We start from the raw sequence: 19,749 nt of genomic DNA, 5'->3' as shown, positions 1-19,749 counted from the left end.
GTGTTCCCAGTAGTCAGTGGTTAGTACAAATACAGTGGTCCTTCAAGTTACAATATTAATAGATTCCAGGGCCACCATTGTATGTTGAAACCATTGTAAGTTGAGTAATCGGTTCCAAAGCCCCAAAATAAAAGAAAATGAAGATTTAAGACAAATATGCAGATAACTAAGACAGATAAAACAAGTCATTACATATGACAATCAGGAATAGCTTCTAACTAGCAACTGCGGTTGGATCCGAGTATGAGACATTGTATGTTGAGTCTGGTTTCAACTTCTCCTGAAGCCATTGTATCGTGAGGGAGCACTGTACAGAGATCTCTCCGATTCATCTATTTATCGCCAGGACTGTGTCGAGGGGACATACTCTGCGCCTGGAGAAAAAAGGTTTGTACACAAAGATAGAAGAGGATTATTTACGGTAAAAGCAGTGAGACTATGGAACTCTCTGCCTGAGGAGGTGGTGATGGTGAATTCACTAAAAGAGTTCAAGAGGTGATGTATTTCTGGATTGTAATAATATTAAAGGCTATAGTTACTAGAGAGGGGTCGTCGATCCAGGGAGTTATTCTGATTGCCTGATTGGGGTCGGGAAGGAATTTTTACCCCTAAAATTAGGAAAATTGCCTTCTACCTCACAGGTTTTTTTTTTGTTTTCCTCTGGATCAACTTGCAGGATAACCGGCTGAACTGGATGGACAAAGGTCTCTTTTCAGTCTTACAAACTATGGGGGATATTCATCAAACCAGATATATCAAGTGGTCTAAAAATGTCGCACAACGTGCCAATTGCAACTTTTTTGCAACATTTAGAAGACAAGCCACTTTTTAATGTGGTCTATGCTTAAAGGGGTTGTCCAGGTTCAGAGCTGAACCCGGACATACCCAGAGTTTTACCCAGGCAGGCTCCCCTTTGCCCTGCGCTGAATCGCGCAGGGCAAAGGCATTTTGTGGAGTTCCGGTGACGAACCGGGCTCTCCTTTGGGCTGCCAGGCGGAGGCCCTGTAAAACGGCTAGGACAGCGCTAAAGCCTGCCCATCATAGTCGGTGATGTCACCGAACACATTGCTGGGCGGAAGCCTCCGCCCGGCAGTGTGGTATAGTAAATAAAAGAGCCATTGCAAGGGAGAGCATCAGAGCCTGAACTGCTCCGATGCTCAAGCCAGGGGGGCTGCCTGGGTGAAAAACCGCAATTAGACTTACCGGTAATTCCGTTTCCTTGAATCCACCATGACGGCCCACAATGAGATTGACCCTTGACCTCTGTAGGGGCAGGAACACATGAAGAGAGTTTAAATTCCCCCCACCCCTCCACCTCCTCAGTGCTTTACAAATTACCCAAAAGGTGGAACATCATAATAAAGGATATTGATTCATAACTCTTAATATATTATCATCTATATCTTCCCCGTGTATTATTATTATATACATAATATATATATTTTTTTATTTTTTATTTTTTGGGATGGGAATAGTACAGGCCGTCATGGTGGATTCAAGGAAACGGAATTACCGGTAAGTCTAATTGCGGTTTTTCCATTTCATCCACCATGACGGACCACAATGAGAGGTAAAAAATGACTAAGTGGGTGGGGATATGGCCTGTAAAACCCTCCGGCCAAAAAGAGTCTCATTCGAGTCTGGAAGACTAAGACGATAGTGTCGCACAAAGGTATTTACACTTGACCAGGTTGCAGCCCTACAGATCTGGTCCAGTGAGACACCTCCTTTCTCAGCCCAAGAGGAGGCAGTGGCCCTAGTGGAATGGGCTTTAATGACTCCAGGGCTGGGTTTGCCCTGAATCACATAGCAACACTTAATGGTGGATGTAATCCACCTAGCTATGGAGGATTTAGAGAGCTTCTTTCCCTTATTTCTTCCTGAGAACTGTATTAGGAGATTATTATCCTTCCTAAATTCTTGGGTAGACTCAAGATATTGAATGACTGTATTTCTGACATCTAATAGGCGCATCATATCGTCTGACCCTCTATCCAGGGACCCGGTAATGGTGGGTAGAAATATCTCCTGGTCACGGTGGAAGGAGGAGATCATTTTAGGGAGGAACCCGGGATCGAGCATTAAACGAATGTGATCTTCGTTGATCTGGAGATACGGTTCCTTGCAGGAAAGGGCCTGAAGTTCTCCGATACGTCTGGCTGAGGTTATTGCTATCAGGAAAGCGGTCTTTAGGGAAAGGTGCTTTAAAGAAATATCAGACAGCGGCACAAAGGGAGGTTTTGTTAAACCCTCTAGGACGGTGTTTATGTCCCAAGTTGGAGCCCTAGATTTTAGAGTGGGTCTTAACCTGATTGCTGCTCTGATGAATCTCCTGACCCATCTGTGATTGGCTAGGCTGCAGCCGTAGAAGGTGCTAAGAGACGATATTTGTACTTTCAGGATACTAGGTCTCAATCCTAATTCCAAGCCATTCTGAAGGAAATCTAAAATTTTATTGATGGGAGGAGAGGAGGTGTCCGGGTGATCCACCTCTAACCAAGAGCAGTATCTTTTCCAGATTTTAAGGTAGATGGAAGATGTAACCTTCTTCCTACTGGCCTTGAGGGTGCGGATTACTCTATCTGAAAGGCCCCTACTTCTTAAGGTCTCACTCTCAGGATCCAAACAGCTAGTCTGAATATTCTTGGGTCGGGATGTAGAAGAGGGCCCTGGACTAGCATGTCTCTCTGAAAGGGGATCTCCCAAGGATCCTCCAACGACAGTTGTTTCAGAGTTGAAAACCAGCTCCTCTTTGGCCATAGAGGAGCTATCAGGATTAGAGTGGTTGGTTCTTCTAGGAACATCTGGATGACTCGAGAGATTAGAGGTATTGGAGGGAATGCGTACGCTAGTCTCTATCTCCAGCGTATTGACAGGGCGTCTATCGCCCAAGGTCTGTCCCCTGGATTTAGGGAGCAAAAGAGATCTACCTGAGTGTTCCGTCTGGTAGCAAATAAATCTATTTCGGGATGACCCCATCTTTCTGATATCTTCTGAAAGATCTTTCTGTTCAGGGACCATTCTCCCGGATCTATTCTTTCTCTGCTCAGGTAGTCTGCCACTGTATTTTCGCATCCTTTCAAGTGGACAGCGGAGAGCGATAAGGTGTTTCTTTCTGCCCAAGAGAAAATTCTTTTTGCCACTCCCCCTAGCAGGCTGGACTTTGTCCCTCCCTGGTGCCTCAAATATGCTACAGTTGTGGTGTTGTCGGACAGGATCTTTAGATGTTGACCCTTTAACAGACCTTCCCCTCTTGTTATGGCCTCGAGAACTGCATACAGTTCTCTGAAGTTGGATGACCTTTTTATGTCATCTGGCCAGGTATCCTGAAAAAAATGGTCTAGACCCCTGAGCAGTCTTTTCTTTTGTTTCCACTAGTTGAGATCTGTTTTCACGGACTGTGGTATCCGTATCCTTCTGTCCAGGTCGCTCTGTCTTCCCTTCCATTCCCTCAGGATCCAGCTCTGGGTTATTCTCGTGTGGCTCTGGCACCGAGGAACTGAAGGTAGGCAAGCGGTTAGGCTTCCTAACAAGCTTATGGCTGTCCTGATGGAGCATCTGTGAGAACTCTGAAACGCCATGATCTTCTTTATCAGAATCTCTGTTTTGTCCTGAGGAAGAAAGGTTTTTAGTAAGGTTGAGTCCAGTTCTACCCCTAGGAACCTTAGTCTCCTGGATGGAGTGAGTGTGGATTTCTTTCTGTTTATGATCCAACCAAGAAGTGTTAGAGTTTCTGAAACCCTGTGAGTTGCCAATAAGTTTTCTTCTTCTGTTCTGCCGAGAATCAGGAAGTTGTCAAGGTATGGGATGATCGTTATGCCCTCTCAGCGAAGATAAGCCGCCATCTTTACCACGAGTTTTGTGAAAATTCTGGGTGCAGAGGAGATGCCAAATGGAAGAGCGACATACTGAAAGTAGTGGATTAAACCGTCCACGCCTTTTAGTGCGAAACGTAGGTATTTTTGAGAGAGATGGTGGATAGGGATATGGTAATAGGCATCTTTGAGGTCGATTGACTACATAAATGCCCCTCTTTGAAGGAGAGGAATTGTGGATGGATGAGATGGTTTCCATCTTGAACTTCCTGTACAGAATGGACCTGTTTAATGGCTTTAGATTTATTATAGTCCGAAAGGACTGGTCTGGTTTCTTTACCAGAAAGAGGTTGGAGTAGAATCCTTTTCTCTCTTCTAGTACTGGAACTCTTTGAATTACACCTAGACTTAGAAGATCTCGGACGCCCTGCCATATCTTTGGTAATTCTGCCCTGTTCTGGGCAGAGATACAGAATCTTCTTGGGGGGACTGTTGTGAATAATATCTTGTAACCCTGGGAGATTAAACTTAGTGCCCAGGGATTTGAGGTGATCTGTTCCCATGAAGATAGAAAGCTCATCAGTCTGCCCCCTACCTTGGCGTCATTGTTGTTTGGTTTGTCTGTTTTGGTGGTTGAGGATGAAGCCTCTCCCCCTTCCTCCTTTAGGGTAGCTCCATCTTCCGGATTTTCCTTTACCCCTGTATGATCTCTGTTGTGGTTGACTGACGAAAGGGCTTTCTTTTAGTTTCTTTATCCTCAGGAAAACCCTTTTTCTTATCAGCAGCTCTTTCTAGAATTTTGTCTAGAGTGGGCCCAAATACAAATTCTCCCGAGAATGGGATAGAGCAGAGTTTGGCTTTGGAGGCTTTGTCCCCTGACCAGGCCTTCATCCATAGCGCCCGGCGTGCGGCATTGGAAAAAGCTGCCTCTTTCGCGGAAAAACTGATAGATTCCGCGGAAGCATCTGCTAGGAAGGCTGTGACGGATCGGAGAAGCGGGATAGAATCACGAATCTCTTCTCTAGAAGTTTTATTTTTCAGGTGTTCATCAAGTTCTCCTAGCCAGATGTACATAGCCCTGGCCACGGATGTTGCTGCTATATTTGTTTTAATTCCAAACATCGCAGATTCCCAGGACCTTTTCAGAAGCCCGTCCGCCTTTCGGTCCATCGGATCGCGCCTTTCGGTCCATCAAATCGCCCAGCTGGGAGGAGTCCTCGAAAGGTAAAGCAGTTCTTTTTACCACCTTGGCCACCTGTATGTCCACTTTAGGGGTCTCATTAAATATCTTGCATTCCATCTGGTCAAAGCAAAGTCTGTTTCTGAACTCCTTGGGGACTCCTAGCCTCTTCTCTGGATCAGACCACTCCTCCATAATAATTTCCCGTATGTTTTCGTTTATTGGGAAAACAATGGAAGTCTTTGATCTAAGACCTCCAAACATCTCGTCCTGGACGGTACGAGGTTTAGGGGTGACCTCAATCCCCATTGTAGACCTGACGGCCCTAAGCAGTTCCTCCATTTCATTTGAAGAGAAGAAATATTTTTTATCTTCATCCACGATCTCCCCTTCTGATAGAGGGTCCTCGTTATGTATCTGTCTGGAAGAGACGGAGGCTTCCTCGGCCTCTGAGGAGGATATAACAGAGAGCTTGCGTTTCTTGGGAGGATTAGGAGTACTGCCAAAGACGACTTAATTTCGTCCAGAATAAACTATTTCATTTCTGTAAGAATATCTGGTTGTTCTTCCTTCCAGATCTCAGCCGTGCAAGACTTGCACAGCCTTTTCTTATAATTCTCAGGTAGCCTTTTTGAGCATGCATTACACCTTAGTAATCTCACTTTTGCTTTAGACTCTTTAGTGCCCTGGAAGTGAGGGAACAACCAGATATCCCGCAGTTAGCAATTAAAATACAAGTGCTGTCTTAGTAATACAACCCCCCCGGAGGGGACTCACAGTACTGGTGGCAGAGGGATCAGGACCTTCCTGGCGGGGAGTAGGTGTCTCTGACATCGTGGTGCTGCAGGCAAATGCTGGCTGGAACCGCGATCTTTCTGAACAGCCCCGGCGTCTGACGTCATCCAGCTGCGCCCCGGGCTGTCGGCGTGTGCCTGCGTCGCACCAACCGTAGTATAAGTGCGTATGGAGCCCTAGATTTTAGAGTGGGTCTTAACCTGATTGCTGCTCTGATGAATCTCCTGACCTATCTGTGATTGGCTAGGCTGCAGCCGTAGAAGGTGCTAAGAGACGATATTTGTACTTTCAGGATACTAGGTCTCAATCCTAATTCCAAGCCATTCTGAAGGAAATCTAAAATTTTATTGATGGGAGGAGAGGAGGTGTCCGGGTGATCCACCTCTAACCAAGAGCAGTATCTTTTCCAGATTTTAAGGTAGATGGAAGATGTAACCTTCTTCCTACTGGCCTTGAGGGTGCGGATTACTCTATCTGAAAGGCCCCTACTTCTTAAGGTCTCACTCTCAGGATCCAAACAGCTAGTCTGAATATTCTTGGGTCGGGATGTAGAAGAGGGCCCTGGACTAGCATGTCTCTCTTGGAAGACGGAGGCTTCCTCGGCCTCTGAGGAGGCATATAACGGAGAGCTTGCGTTTCTTGGGAGGATTAGGAGTACTGCCGGGAGTTGACATAGTAGCCAAAGACAACTTAATTTCGTCCAGAATAAACTATTTCATTTCTGTAAGAATATCTGGTTGTTCTTCTTTCCAGATCTCAGCCGTGCAAGACTTGCACAGCCTTTTCTTATAATTCTCAGGTAGCCTTTTTGAGCATGCATTACACCTTAGTAATCTCACTTTTGCTTTAGACTCTTTAGTGCCCTGGAAGTGAGGGAACAACCAGATATCCCGCAGTTAGCAATTAAAATACAAGTGCTGTCTTAGTAATACAACCCCCCCGGAGGACTCACAGTACTGGTGGCAGAGGGATCAGGACCTTCCTGGCGGGGAGTAGGTGTCTCTGACATAGTGGTGCTGCAGGCAAATGTTGGCTGGAACCGCGACCTTTTTGAACAGCCCCGGCGTCTGACGTCATCCAGCTGCGCCCCGGGCTGTCGGCGTGTGCCTGCGTCGCACCAACCATAGTATAGGTGCGTGCGTCGGCGCGGCCCGCCTCCTAATGTTCACGCTCCATGCACCGCACCTACTCCCCTGGCCAGTCACGTGATTGCAGGGAGGACGCCAAACAGCGCGCGAACCTCCATGTGAAGCCGGCACCCCGGACTGCTTCCCGAAGTGAGGAAGGAGGTCTAGAGGTAAGGGAGGACCGCAGGCCCCAGCATAAGCCGGGACGAGGGTCCTTGTTGCTCCATGCTGTCCAGCCTTAGCCCCTGCCGCGGGAGGACATCAGGAGATTCCTGTAAAAAACGATATTGAGTTCGTTGTCACAACCCTCCTGACAGGAGGGCTCTCTCCACATGTTGGCCCCTGTAGGGGCAGGAAAGCAGTGAGGAGGTGGAGGGGTGGGGGGAATTTAAACTCTCTTCATGTGTTCCTGCCCCTACAGAGGTCAAGGGTCAGTCTCATTGTGGGCCGTCATGGTGGATGAAATGGAAATTATGGGTATGTCTAGGTTCAGCTCTGTACCCGGACAACCCCTTTAAGGCAGAAAAGTGAGATTAGACCTGGATTATGGCACATTGACTGTCTGCAACACTCGAAATGTCGCAGAAGCCACAACCAACACTTGACAGCCCCCTGGTATATTTTTTAGGACTAAGTCATACAACACAATGCAGTTGCACCAAATACATGAAAACTGTGCACCATTTCATAAATTTGGTACAACCACACAATGGAAAACCAGCCTTTAAAGTGCCATAAAAACAATCTCAAATCTTTTACTAGACTCCTACCATAGCTCCTCACCTACATATAAGGGAATAGGTTCGATCCCTGGAGGTTCCATCTCTCCTCCAATTTGCTCAATGTCGCCCATCGTGCCTCCCGCTCATGTAACAGATCTCCTATCTTGTTCACCCCCTTGGTCGCCCAGGATTTAAAGTGTTTATCACTATTCCCAGGGGAGAAATTGGGGTTGCCCTGTATAGGGAGGTGTTTAGAGAATTGGTAGGAAAGACCGTACAATTTCCTAATGTTTTTCCATGTGATAATTGTGTCACGCAGAATCAATGACCTCCTTGCCATACAAGGGAGTTTAGATATCCCGGTATGCAAGAGGGCCATCAGGTCCTAAGGAGCTGCAAGCTGTCGTTCTATATGCAAATTGGAGTAGTAGGACGTCGCATTGGCCCAGTCTATTATGTGCCTACTGAGGTACGCCAGGTTGTATCCTCGTAAGTCTGGGACGTTAAGGCCACCCTGTCCCTTATGTAGCTTCAGTTTCTTTAAAGAGATTCTAGCTCTTTCCCCCCCCCCCCAAAGGAAACTGACACATTTTTTCTCTAGTTCCATCACATCTGCGTGGCGTGAGAGCAATGGTATAGTTTGGAGAGGGTACATCAGCTTCGCCGCCCCCATCATTTTGATCAGGTGGCAACGCCCCATCAGAGAAAGGGGTAGGTTCTGCCATCTTTCTACAACACATGTTTTGCACATGGACTATCTGCTGCGGAGGCGGCAGTGTTATATGAAGAAAAGTTTAAGTTAATAAAGAAGTTATTTCAAGCAATATGTGTGCTCTTTAAACCTACCTAACGGCGCTAGAGGAATTACAGAGTAATAGACAGTCTGGTTAGACTAAAAGTCAGAGATATTAGAATTCTTCTAATGCCACAGCGCAAAAGGCACTTCATAGTGCTGCGCCTGCCACACAGTCCATCACACTCTGTCTCAGGGTGGGATATCTTAGGGGCTGTGATGTGACCATGGGACGTTCGTGTGCACAAGGTTTACTGAGAATTGGCATGGTTTAGTGGCAAGTTCAGGTGCCGAAAATGGTTTTTATGTATTTGCCACGAAAACAACATTGGGTTTTTCTGTGCACACGAACTCTCCACCAGCTGCATCATGATTGCTGTGTGTAATGGCACCAAGAGGCATTAAGTGAACTGTGACTTCCTAGAGAAGGTAAATGGGTAGTGTAAGGATCTGGGCAGCCTCCACGAGGATGACTGGGTCAGCGCCTCTCCAAAAATGCCAGGTTTGGTGGAGTGTTCCCAGTAGTCAGTGGTTAGTACAAATACAGTGGTCCTTCAAGTTACAATATTAATAGATTCCAGGGCCACCATTGTATGTTGAAACCATTGTAAGTTGAGTAATCGGTTCCAAAGCCCCAAAATAAAAGAAAATGAAGATTTAAGACAAATATGCAGATAACTAAGACAGATAAAACAAGTCATTACATATGACAATCAGGAATAGCTTCTAACTAGCAACTGCGGTTGGATCCGAGTATGAGACATTGTATGTTGAGTCTGGTTTCAACTTCTCCTGAAGCCATTGTATCGTGAGGGAGCACTGTACAGAGATCTCTCCGATTCATCTATTTATCGCCAGGACTGTGTCGAGGGGACATACTCTGCGCCTGGAGAAAAAAGGTTTGTACACAAAGATAGAAGAGGATTATTTACGGTAAAAGCAGTGAGACTATGGAACTCTCTGCCTGAGGAGGTGGTGATGGTGAATTCACTAAAAGAGTTCAAGAGGTGATGTATTTCTGGATTGTAATAATATTAAAGGCTATAGTTACTAGAGAGGGGTCGTCGATCCAGGGAGTTATTCTGATTGCCTGATTGGGGTCGGGAAGGAATTTTTACCCCTAAAATTAGGAAAATTGCCTTCTACCTCACAGGTTTTTTTTTTGTTTTCCTCTGGATCAACTTGCAGGATAACCGGCTGAACTGGATGGACAAAGGTCTCTTTTCAGTCTTACAAACTATGGGGGATATTCATCAAACCAGATATATCAAGTGGTCTAAAAATGTCGCACAACGTGCCAATTGCAACTTTTTTGCAACATTTAGAAGACAAGCCACTTTTTAATGTGGTCTATGCTTAAAGGGGTTGTCCAGGTTCAGAGCTGAACCCGGACATACCCAGAGTTTTACCCAGGCAGGCTCCCCTTTGCCCTGCGCTGAATCGCGCAGGGCAAAGGCATTTTGTGGAGTTCCGGTGACGAACCGGGCTCTCCTTTGGGCTGCCAGGCGGAGGCCCTGTAAAACGGCTAGGACAGCGCTAAAGCCTGCCCATCATAGTCGGTGATGTCACCGAACACATTGCTGGGCGGAAGCCTCCGCCCGGCAGTGTGGTATAGTAAATAAAAGAGCCATTGCAAGGGAGAGCATCAGAGCCTGAACTGCTCCGATGCTCAAGCCAGGGGGGCTGCCTGGGTGAAAAACCGCAATTAGACTTACCGGTAATTCCGTTTCCTTGAATCCACCATGACGGCCCACAATGAGATTGACCCTTGACCTCTGTAGGGGCAGGAACACATGAAGAGAGTTTAAATTCCCCCCACCCCTCCACCTCCTCAGTGCTTTACAAATTACCCAAAAGGTGGAACATCATAATAAAGGATATTGATTCATAACTCTTAATATATTATCATCTATATCTTCCCCGTGTATTATTATTATATACATAATATATATATTTTTTTATTTTTTATTTTTTGGGATGGGAATAGTACAGGCCGTCATGGTGGATTCAAGGAAACGGAATTACCGGTAAGTCTAATTGCGGTTTTTCCATTTCATCCACCATGACGGACCACAATGAGAGGTAAAAAATGACTAAGTGGGTGGGGATATGGCCTGTAAAACCCTCCGGCCAAAAAGAGTCTCATTCGAGTCTGGAAGACTAAGACGATAGTGTCGCACAAAGGTATTTACACTTGACCAGGTTGCAGCCCTACAGATCTGGTCCAGTGAGACACCTCCTTTCTCAGCCCAAGAGGAGGCAGTGGCCCTAGTGGAATGGGCTTTAATGACTCCAGGGCTGGGTTTGCCCTGAATCACATAGCAACACTTAATGGTGGATGTAATCCACCTAGCTATGGAGGATTTAGAGAGCTTCTTTCCCTTATTTCTTCCTGAGAACTGTATTAGGAGATTATTATCCTTCCTAAATTCTTGGGTAGACTCAAGATATTGAATGACTGTATTTCTGACATCTAATAGGCGCATCATATCGTCTGACCCTCTATCCAGGGACCCGGTAATGGTGGGTAGAAATATCTCCTGGTCACGGTGGAAGGAGGAGATCATTTTAGGGAGGAACCCGGGATCGAGCATTAAACGAATGTGATCTTCGTTGATCTGGAGATACGGTTCCTTGCAGGAAAGGGCCTGAAGTTCTCCGATACGTCTGGCTGAGGTTATTGCTATCAGGAAAGCGGTCTTTAGGGAAAGGTGCTTTAAAGAAATATCAGACAGCGGCACAAAGGGAGGTTTTGTTAAACCCTCTAGGACGGTGTTTATGTCCCAAGTTGGAGCCCTAGATTTTAGAGTGGGTCTTAACCTGATTGCTGCTCTGATGAATCTCCTGACCCATCTGTGATTGGCTAGGCTGCAGCCGTAGAAGGTGCTAAGAGACGATATTTGTACTTTCAGGATACTAGGTCTCAATCCTAATTCCAAGCCATTCTGAAGGAAATCTAAAATTTTATTGATGGGAGGAGAGGAGGTGTCCGGGTGATCCACCTCTAACCAAGAGCAGTATCTTTTCCAGATTTTAAGGTAGATGGAAGATGTAACCTTCTTCCTACTGGCCTTGAGGGTGCGGATTACTCTATCTGAAAGGCCCCTACTTCTTAAGGTCTCACTCTCAGGATCCAAACAGCTAGTCTGAATATTCTTGGGTCGGGATGTAGAAGAGGGCCCTGGACTAGCATGTCTCTCTGAAAGGGGATCTCCCAAGGATCCTCCAACGACAGTTGTTTCAGAGTTGAAAACCAGCTCCTCTTTGGCCATAGAGGAGCTATCAGGATTAGAGTGGTTGGTTCTTCTAGGAACATCTGGATGACTCGAGAGATTAGAGGTATTGGAGGGAATGCGTACGCTAGTCTCTATCTCCAGCGTATTGACAGGGCGTCTATCGCCCAAGGTCTGTCCCCTGGATTTAGGGAGCAAAAGAGATCTACCTGAGTGTTCCGTCTGGTAGCAAATAAATCTATTTCGGGATGACCCCATCTTTCTGATATCTTCTGAAAGATCTTTCTGTTCAGGGACCATTCTCCCGGATCTATTCTTTCTCTGCTCAGGTAGTCTGCCACTGTATTTTCGCATCCTTTCAAGTGGACAGCGGAGAGCGATAAGGTGTTTCTTTCTGCCCAAGAGAAAATTCTTTTTGCCACTCCCCCTAGCAGGCTGGACTTTGTCCCTCCCTGGTGCCTCAAATATGCTACAGTTGTGGTGTTGTCGGACAGGATCTTTAGATGTTGACCCTTTAACAGACCTTCCCCTCTTGTTATGGCCTCGAGAACTGCATACAGTTCTCTGAAGTTGGATGACCTTTTTATGTCATCTGGCCAGGTATCCTGAAAAAAATGGTCTAGACCCCTGAGCAGTCTTTTCTTTTGTTTCCACTAGTTGAGATCTGTTTTCACGGACTGTGGTATCCGTATCCTTCTGTCCAGGTCGCTCTGTCTTCCCTTCCATTCCCTCAGGATCCAGCTCTGGGTTATTCTCGTGTGGCTCTGGCACCGAGGAACTGAAGGTAGGCAAGCGGTTAGGCTTCCTAACAAGCTTATGGCTGTCCTGATGGAGCATCTGTGAGAACTCTGAAACGCCATGATCTTCTTTATCAGAATCTCTGTTTTGTCCTGAGGAAGAAAGGTTTTTAGTAAGGTTGAGTCCAGTTCTACCCCTAGGAACCTTAGTCTCCTGGATGGAGTGAGTGTGGATTTCTTTCTGTTTATGATCCAACCAAGAAGTGTTAGAGTTTCTGAAACCCTGTGAGTTGCCAATAAGTTTTCTTCTTCTGTTCTGCCGAGAATCAGGAAGTTGTCAAGGTATGGGATGATCGTTATGCCCTCTCAGCGAAGATAAGCCGCCATCTTTACCACGAGTTTTGTGAAAATTCTGGGTGCAGAGGAGATGCCAAATGGAAGAGCGACATACTGAAAGTAGTGGATTAAACCGTCCACGCCTTTTAGTGCGAAACGTAGGTATTTTTGAGAGAGATGGTGGATAGGGATATGGTAATAGGCATCTTTGAGGTCGATTGACTACATAAATGCCCCTCTTTGAAGGAGAGGAATTGTGGATGGATGAGATGGTTTCCATCTTGAACTTCCTGTACAGAATGGACCTGTTTAATGGCTTTAGATTTATTATAGTCCGAAAGGACTGGTCTGGTTTCTTTACCAGAAAGAGGTTGGAGTAGAATCCTTTTCTCTCTTCTAGTACTGGAACTCTTTGAATTACACCTAGACTTAGAAGATCTCGGACGCCCTGCCATATCTTTGGTAATTCTGCCCTGTTCTGGGCAGAGATACAGAATCTTCTTGGGGGGACTGTTGTGAATAATATCTTGTAACCCTGGGAGATTAAACTTAGTGCCCAGGGATTTGAGGTGATCTGTTCCCATGAAGATAGAAAGCTCATCAGTCTGCCCCCTACCTTGGCGTCATTGTTGTTTGGTTTGTCTGTTTTGGTGGTTGAGGATGAAGCCTCTCCCCCTTCCTCCTTTAGGGTAGCTCCATCTTCCGGATTTTCCTTTACCCCTGTATGATCTCTGTTGTGGTTGACTGACGAAAGGGCTTTCTTTTAGTTTCTTTATCCTCAGGAAAACCCTTTTTCTTATCAGCAGCTCTTTCTAGAATTTTGTCTAGAGTGGGCCCAAATACAAATTCTCCCGAGAATGGGATAGAGCAGAGTTTGGCTTTGGAGGCTTTGTCCCCTGACCAGGCCTTCATCCATAGCGCCCGGCGTGCGGCATTGGAAAAAGCTGCCTCTTTCGCGGAAAAACTGATAGATTCCGCGGAAGCATCTGCTAGGAAGGCTGTGACGGATCGGAGAAGCGGGATAGAATCACGAATCTCTTCTCTAGAAGTTTTATTTTTCAGGTGTTCATCAAGTTCTCCTAGCCAGATGTACATAGCCCTGGCCACGGATGTTGCTGCTATATTTGTTTTAATTCCAAACATCGCAGATTCCCAGGACCTTTTCAGAAGCCCGTCCGCCTTTCGGTCCATCGGATCGCGCCTTTCGGTCCATCAAATCGCCCAGCTAGGAGGAGTCCTCGAAAGGTAAAGCAGTTCTTTTTACCACCTTGGCCACCTGTATGTCCACTTTAGGGGTCTCATTAAATATCTTGCATTCCATCTGGTCAAAGCAAAGTCTGTTTCTGAACTCCTTGGGGACTCCTAGCCTCTTCTCTGGATCAGACCACTCCTCCATAATAATTTCCCGTATGTTTTCGTTTATTGGGAAAACAATGGAAGTCTTTGATCTAAGACCTCCAAACATCTCGTCCTGGACGGTACGAGGTTTAGGGGTGACCTCAATCCCCATTGTAGACCTGACGGCCCTAAGCAGTTCCTCCATTTCATTTGAAGAGAAGAAATATTTTTTATCTTCATCCACGATCTCCCCTTCTGATAGAGGGTCCTCGTTATGTATCTGTCTGGAAGAGACGGAGGCTTCCTCGGCCTCTGAGGAGGATATAACAGAGAGCTTGCGTTTCTTGGGAGGATTAGGAGTACTGCCAAAGACTACTTAATTTTGTCCAGAATAAACTATTTCATTTCTGTAAGAATATCTGGTTGTTCTTCCTTCCAGATCTCAGCCGTGCAAGACTTGCACAGCCTTTTCTTATAATTCTCAGGTAGCCTTTTTGAGCATGCATTACACCTTAGTAATCTCACTTTTGCTTTAGACTCTTTAGTGCCCTGGAAGTGAGGGAACAACCAGATATCCCGCAGTTAGCAATTAAAATACAAGTGCTGTCTTAGTAATACAACCCCCCCGGAGGGGACTCACAGTACTGGTGGCAGAGGGATCAGGACCTTCCTGGCGGGGAGTAGGTGTCTCTGACATCGTGGTGCTGCAGGCAAATGCTGGCTGGAACCGCGATCTTTCTGAACAGCCCCGGCGTCTGACGTCATCCAGCTGCGCCCCGGGCTGTCGGCGTGTGCCTGCGTCGCACCAACCGTAGTATAAGTGCGTATGGAGCCCTAGATTTTAGAGTGGGTCTTAACCTGATTGCTGCTCTGATGAATCTCCTGACCTATCTGTGATTGGCTAGGCTGCAGCCGTAGAAGGTGCTAAGAGACGATATTTGTACTTTCAGGATACTAGGTCTCAATCCTAATTCCAAGCCATTCTGAAGGAAATCTAAAATTTTATTGATGGGAGGAGAGGAGGTGTCCGGGTGATCCACCTCTAACCAAGAGCAGTATCTTTTCCAGATTTTAAGGTAGATGGAAGATGTAACCTTCTTCCTACTGGCCTTGAGGGTGCGGATTACTCTATCTGAAAGGCCCCTACTTCTTAAGGTCTCACTCTCAGGATCCAAACAGCTAGTCTGAATATTCTTGGGTCGGGATGTAGAAGAGGGCCCTGGACTAGCATGTCTCTCTTGGAAGACGGAGGCTTCCTCGGCCTCTGAGGAGGATATAACGGAGAGCTTGCGTTTCTTGGGAGGATTAGGAGTACTGCCGGGAGTTGGCATAGTAGCCAAAGACAACTTAATTTCGTCCAGAATAAACTATTTCATTTCTGTAAGAATATCTGGTTGTTCTTCTTTCCAGATCTCAGCCGTGCAAGACTTGCACAGCCTTTTCTTATAATTCTCAGGTAGCCTTTTTGAGCATGCATTACACCTTAGTAATCTCACTTTTGCTTTAGACTCTTTAGTGCCCTGGAAGTGAGGGAACAACCAGATATCCCGCAGTTAGCAATTAAAATACAAGTGCTGTCTTAGTAATACAACCCCCCCGGAGGACTCACAGTACTGGTGGCAGAGGGATCAGGACCTTCCTGGCGGGGAGTAGGTGTCTCTGACATAGTGGTGCTGCAGGCAAATGTTGGCTGGAACCGCGATCTTTTTGAACAGCCCCGGCGTCTGACGTCATCCAGCTGCGCCCCGGGCTGTCGGCGTGTGCCTGCGTCGCACCAACCATAGTATAGGTGCGTGCGTCGGCGCGGCCCGCCTCCTAATGTTCACGCTCCATGCACCGCACCTACTCCCCTGGCCAGTCACGTGATTGCAGGGAGGACGCCAAACAGCGCGCGAACCTCCATGTGAAGCCGGCACCCCGGACTGCTTCCCGAAGTGAGGAAGGAGGTCTAGAGGTAAGGGAGGACCGCAGGCCCCAGCATAAGCCGGGACGAGGGTCCTTGTTGCTCCATGCTGTCCAGCCTTAGCCCCTGCCGCGGGAGGACATCAGGAGATTCCTGTAAAAAACGATATTGAGTTCGTTGTCACAACCCTCCTGACAGGAGGGCTCTCTCCACATGTTGGCCCCTGTAGGGGCAGGAAAGCAGTGAGGAGGTGGAGGGGTGGGGGGAATTTAAACTCTCTTCATGTGTTCCTGCCCCTACAGAGGTCAAGGGTCAATCTCATTGTGGGCCGTCATGGTGGATGAAATGGAAATTATGGGTATGTCTAGGTTCAGCTCTGTACCCGGACAACCCCTTTAAGGCAGAAAAGTGAGATTAGACCTGGATTATGGCACATTGACTGTCTGCAACACTCGAAATGTCGCAGAAGCCACAACCAACACTTGACAGCCCCCTGGTATATTTTTTAGGACTAAGTCATACAACACAATGCAGTTGCACCAAATACATGAAAACTGTGCACCATTTCATAAATTTGGTACAACCACACAATGGAAAACCAGCCTTTAAAGTGCCATAAAAACAATCTCAAATAATAAATGACCCCCTATGTTACTCTGTTACCTGCCAAAAGTGGTCCAACTGTTGGACCAGTAACATCAAGAGCAAGCACATCTGGTTTGATCCCACAAGAGGTTCTATTGTCATATAGTTTTCCAAAACTCCTGAAAGACAAATCTGTTCTGCTATCTAGTAATACATTCCTCACTCCTTTGTAGTGGCAATTTTTTTTATATACAGGAGTCTAAAATATTACCAGGAAGAGTAAAAGGACCCACCTGCCACCAGCACTACAGTTCCAGCACCGAGCTCCCTTCTCCTCCTCTTTCAGTCCCCACTGGATAAAAGTGTGACGGGCCATCACATGCATGTCACCACTCCAAGCTTTGAAGACTCAGCAGTCACGTTGTGCAAACATCACCATCGAGGGTGCCGATTGCCTGGCAGCAGTGATGTGAGTGTGGATGGCACGCCACACTTCTTTGTGGGGAGCAGAAGCGGAGGAGAAGTGAGATTGGCGCTGGAACCAGAGAGTTGGTGACAGACGAAGTAAGATATACGACCAACATACATATAGGTCTCTCAGGAGGTGACCACATTATTATTTAAATACAAAATTCTTCAAAGGTCTCTAGGACCATCTGTGGCCCTTCTTCCTCTCTGACTGATCAGTAAAACTTATACTTTTATTAGGTTTTGGTTAAAAAAAAAAATATATAAAAAAAAATAAACACGTAATGTGGAGATTTAAAGGGTATAACAACAGAAAAGAAAATTAGTCACTTTGAAAAGAAAAAATCTTTTTCCCAAAAAAAAGTAAAGAAGAAAAAACTAGAATAATAAATAAAAAATGAAATACAAAATAAAAAATAAATAATAAATAAATATAAAACAAATACATACATAAAAACACGTATACAAAAATATATAAAAAATAAATAAATTAGATAATGAATGAATAATTAATAAATTAATATAATATTTAATATAAAATAACAAATAATTCACTAGAATTGGACACAAAGGATACAATAAGGTAAGAAAATCTAAAAATAGATATCAAGGTAATAGGCGTTATAAATATAATTCTCCCAATAATACATAATATAGATGGCAATTATAATTTATAGAATAGAAATAATGAGGCTTAGTAACACATACAAATAAAAAATAATAACCAGAGAGCCGGCAAGTAGCGGACATTCTTCTAAGCAGGGACGCAGGTATAGTGGAAATAGAAGATATATCGTAAGTGATAATACAGGAGGAGGTGATCTGGGATGTTTCTAAGTCCGGGTGCATGCGCACTATGAAAGCGCGATGTGATGCGGTCATTGCAGGGAGTCGGATGCTGAGAGCCGGTCCGAGGGAAGAATCCGATACGTCAGAGGTAAGAGACAGAGGGTCATCAGTGAGGAACGGACAGCACCACCAGAAGGCGCCCTCTGATTGGCCGAGTGATAGGCACACAGGAGAGAATCGAGTGCCGATTTGCCCACTGACTTCCGCCCATACAAACAGAGGGTTTAAAGGGCTGGGACCCGCCCCCAAGTCCAGACAACTGCATTTCTCCTGAAGACGCCGTGGAATGGCGAAACATGTAGGGAAGCAGTAGGTAGATTTTAGTTCAAGATCTGGGAGATAAGGAACAGACTAGAGACGCACACAGCCAAAAATACAGCTGAGATAAAGTGCAAGCTAAGCTAGACAGAGAAGCAGAGGCAGGAGGGATACCTGAGGCGTGTATCAGGTACCTCCAGAACAGGCTGTATAGTGGCGGAAGTGAATGTATCAAAGTATAAAACACAGAACCCCACTCCAGATCTTGAGGAATTTTAATGGTGTGTGTTCTCCTGACAATAACAGGACATTTTTTAACCAAAACCTAATAAAAGTATAAGTTTTACTAATCAGTCAGAGAGGAAGAAGGGCCACAGATGGTCCTAGAGACCTTTGAAGAATTTAAGACGAAGTAAGAAACACATTGATGAGCAGTGGTAATGACCATGTGGTGTACTGCACATAGTGACTGGTAAATGCAGTTCCAGCGTCTCGGCCTCAGTCCCTATTGTTTTCTGTTAGGAAGTGGAAGCTGGATTGACATCATGCATTTCCGGCATTAGACTCCTACAACTTTTGCATCTGAATTGTATGGACCTTGTGCCTCCAAACTGTCTACAACTCAAATACACATTGGGGATAATTTATTAAGACTGGCATATAGATGCTGCGCGGACGTCAGATGCACTAAATTTACTAACAGGCATTATACTGACACATTGGGGTTTCCATGTTTTAGAAACTGAAAACGACGCCAGCCGTGAGCTGGCATACATTTCAGGTGTAATCTTCACCAGTTTTTAGAAAAGTGGCAAGCATGGTTTAAGGGTGGGTTCACACTAGCATTATGGAGTCCGTTATGGCTTTCCTTTATAACAGGGTTATAACGGAACATAACGGAATCCATAGGATGGAATGCAAAACGGAAGCCTTTAAGAGGCATTCTGTTTTGCTCCATCGTAATTGAAGTCTATGGGAAAACATAACGGGTCCGTCTGGGTCCCATTATGCAAGACGGAAAACAAAGTCCTGTCGACAGGACTTTTCTCCGTTCTGCATAACGGGAACCAGGCTGATCCGTTTTGATTCCTATAGACTTCCATTAGGACGGAGAGCAAACTGAATGCCTTTTGAAGGGGTCCGTTTTGCATTCCGTCATAATGCAAGTCTATGGGCAGCAAAACCCTGTTATAACGGAAAGCCATAACGGACTCCATAACGCTAGTGTGAACCCACCCTTAAAAGAGCAATAGGCACATTTTTTGTGCTAATGGGAGCTTAAATATCCTACAGTTTTCAATTCAGAACCTGCATCTGAATACTTTTGTAATTGCATGTAATTAAAATCTTTGCATAGCTAGAGTTATTTAATAAAATGTATCTGTATAGCGCCACCTGCTGTTTTTTTTATTTTTATTATTTCTTTGACCGGCTGCCTCCTGAGCTGTGATAGGGAGAGCTGAGACACGCCTCCTGAGCTGTGATAGGGAGAGCTGAGAAACGCCTCCTGAGCTGTAGCAGAAAAGACACTCCCCTTGAGCTGTCAGCTTAATATAAATCTAGCAGAGGAATAAATAGATCTCTGGATCCATGTGAGGTACAGGGCTGGT

General features: G+C 45.7%; 1 protein-coding gene across 1 annotated transcript in view; it reads right to left on the bottom strand.

Annotated features, from left to right (window-relative positions):
* Positions 1-16,961, bottom strand: part of SLC16A3 (solute carrier family 16 member 3) — a 104,537-nt gene extending 87,576 nt beyond the window's left edge. Inside the window, exon 1 of the mRNA XM_040437355.1 lies at positions 16,858-16,961. The gene's annotated coding sequence lies outside the window, so the exon portion shown is untranslated. The remainder of the gene's footprint in view (positions 1-16,857) is intronic.
* Positions 16,962-19,749: the final 2,788 nt, after the last annotated feature.

Source organism: Bufo bufo, chromosome 6 (genome assembly GCF_905171765.1).
Source record: "Bufo bufo chromosome 6, aBufBuf1.1, whole genome shotgun sequence".
NCBI lineage: Eukaryota > Metazoa > Chordata > Amphibia > Anura > Bufonidae > Bufo > Bufo bufo.
The sequence above is the reverse complement of the archived record's forward strand: the minus strand, read 5'-3'. Positions and strand labels throughout refer to the sequence as shown.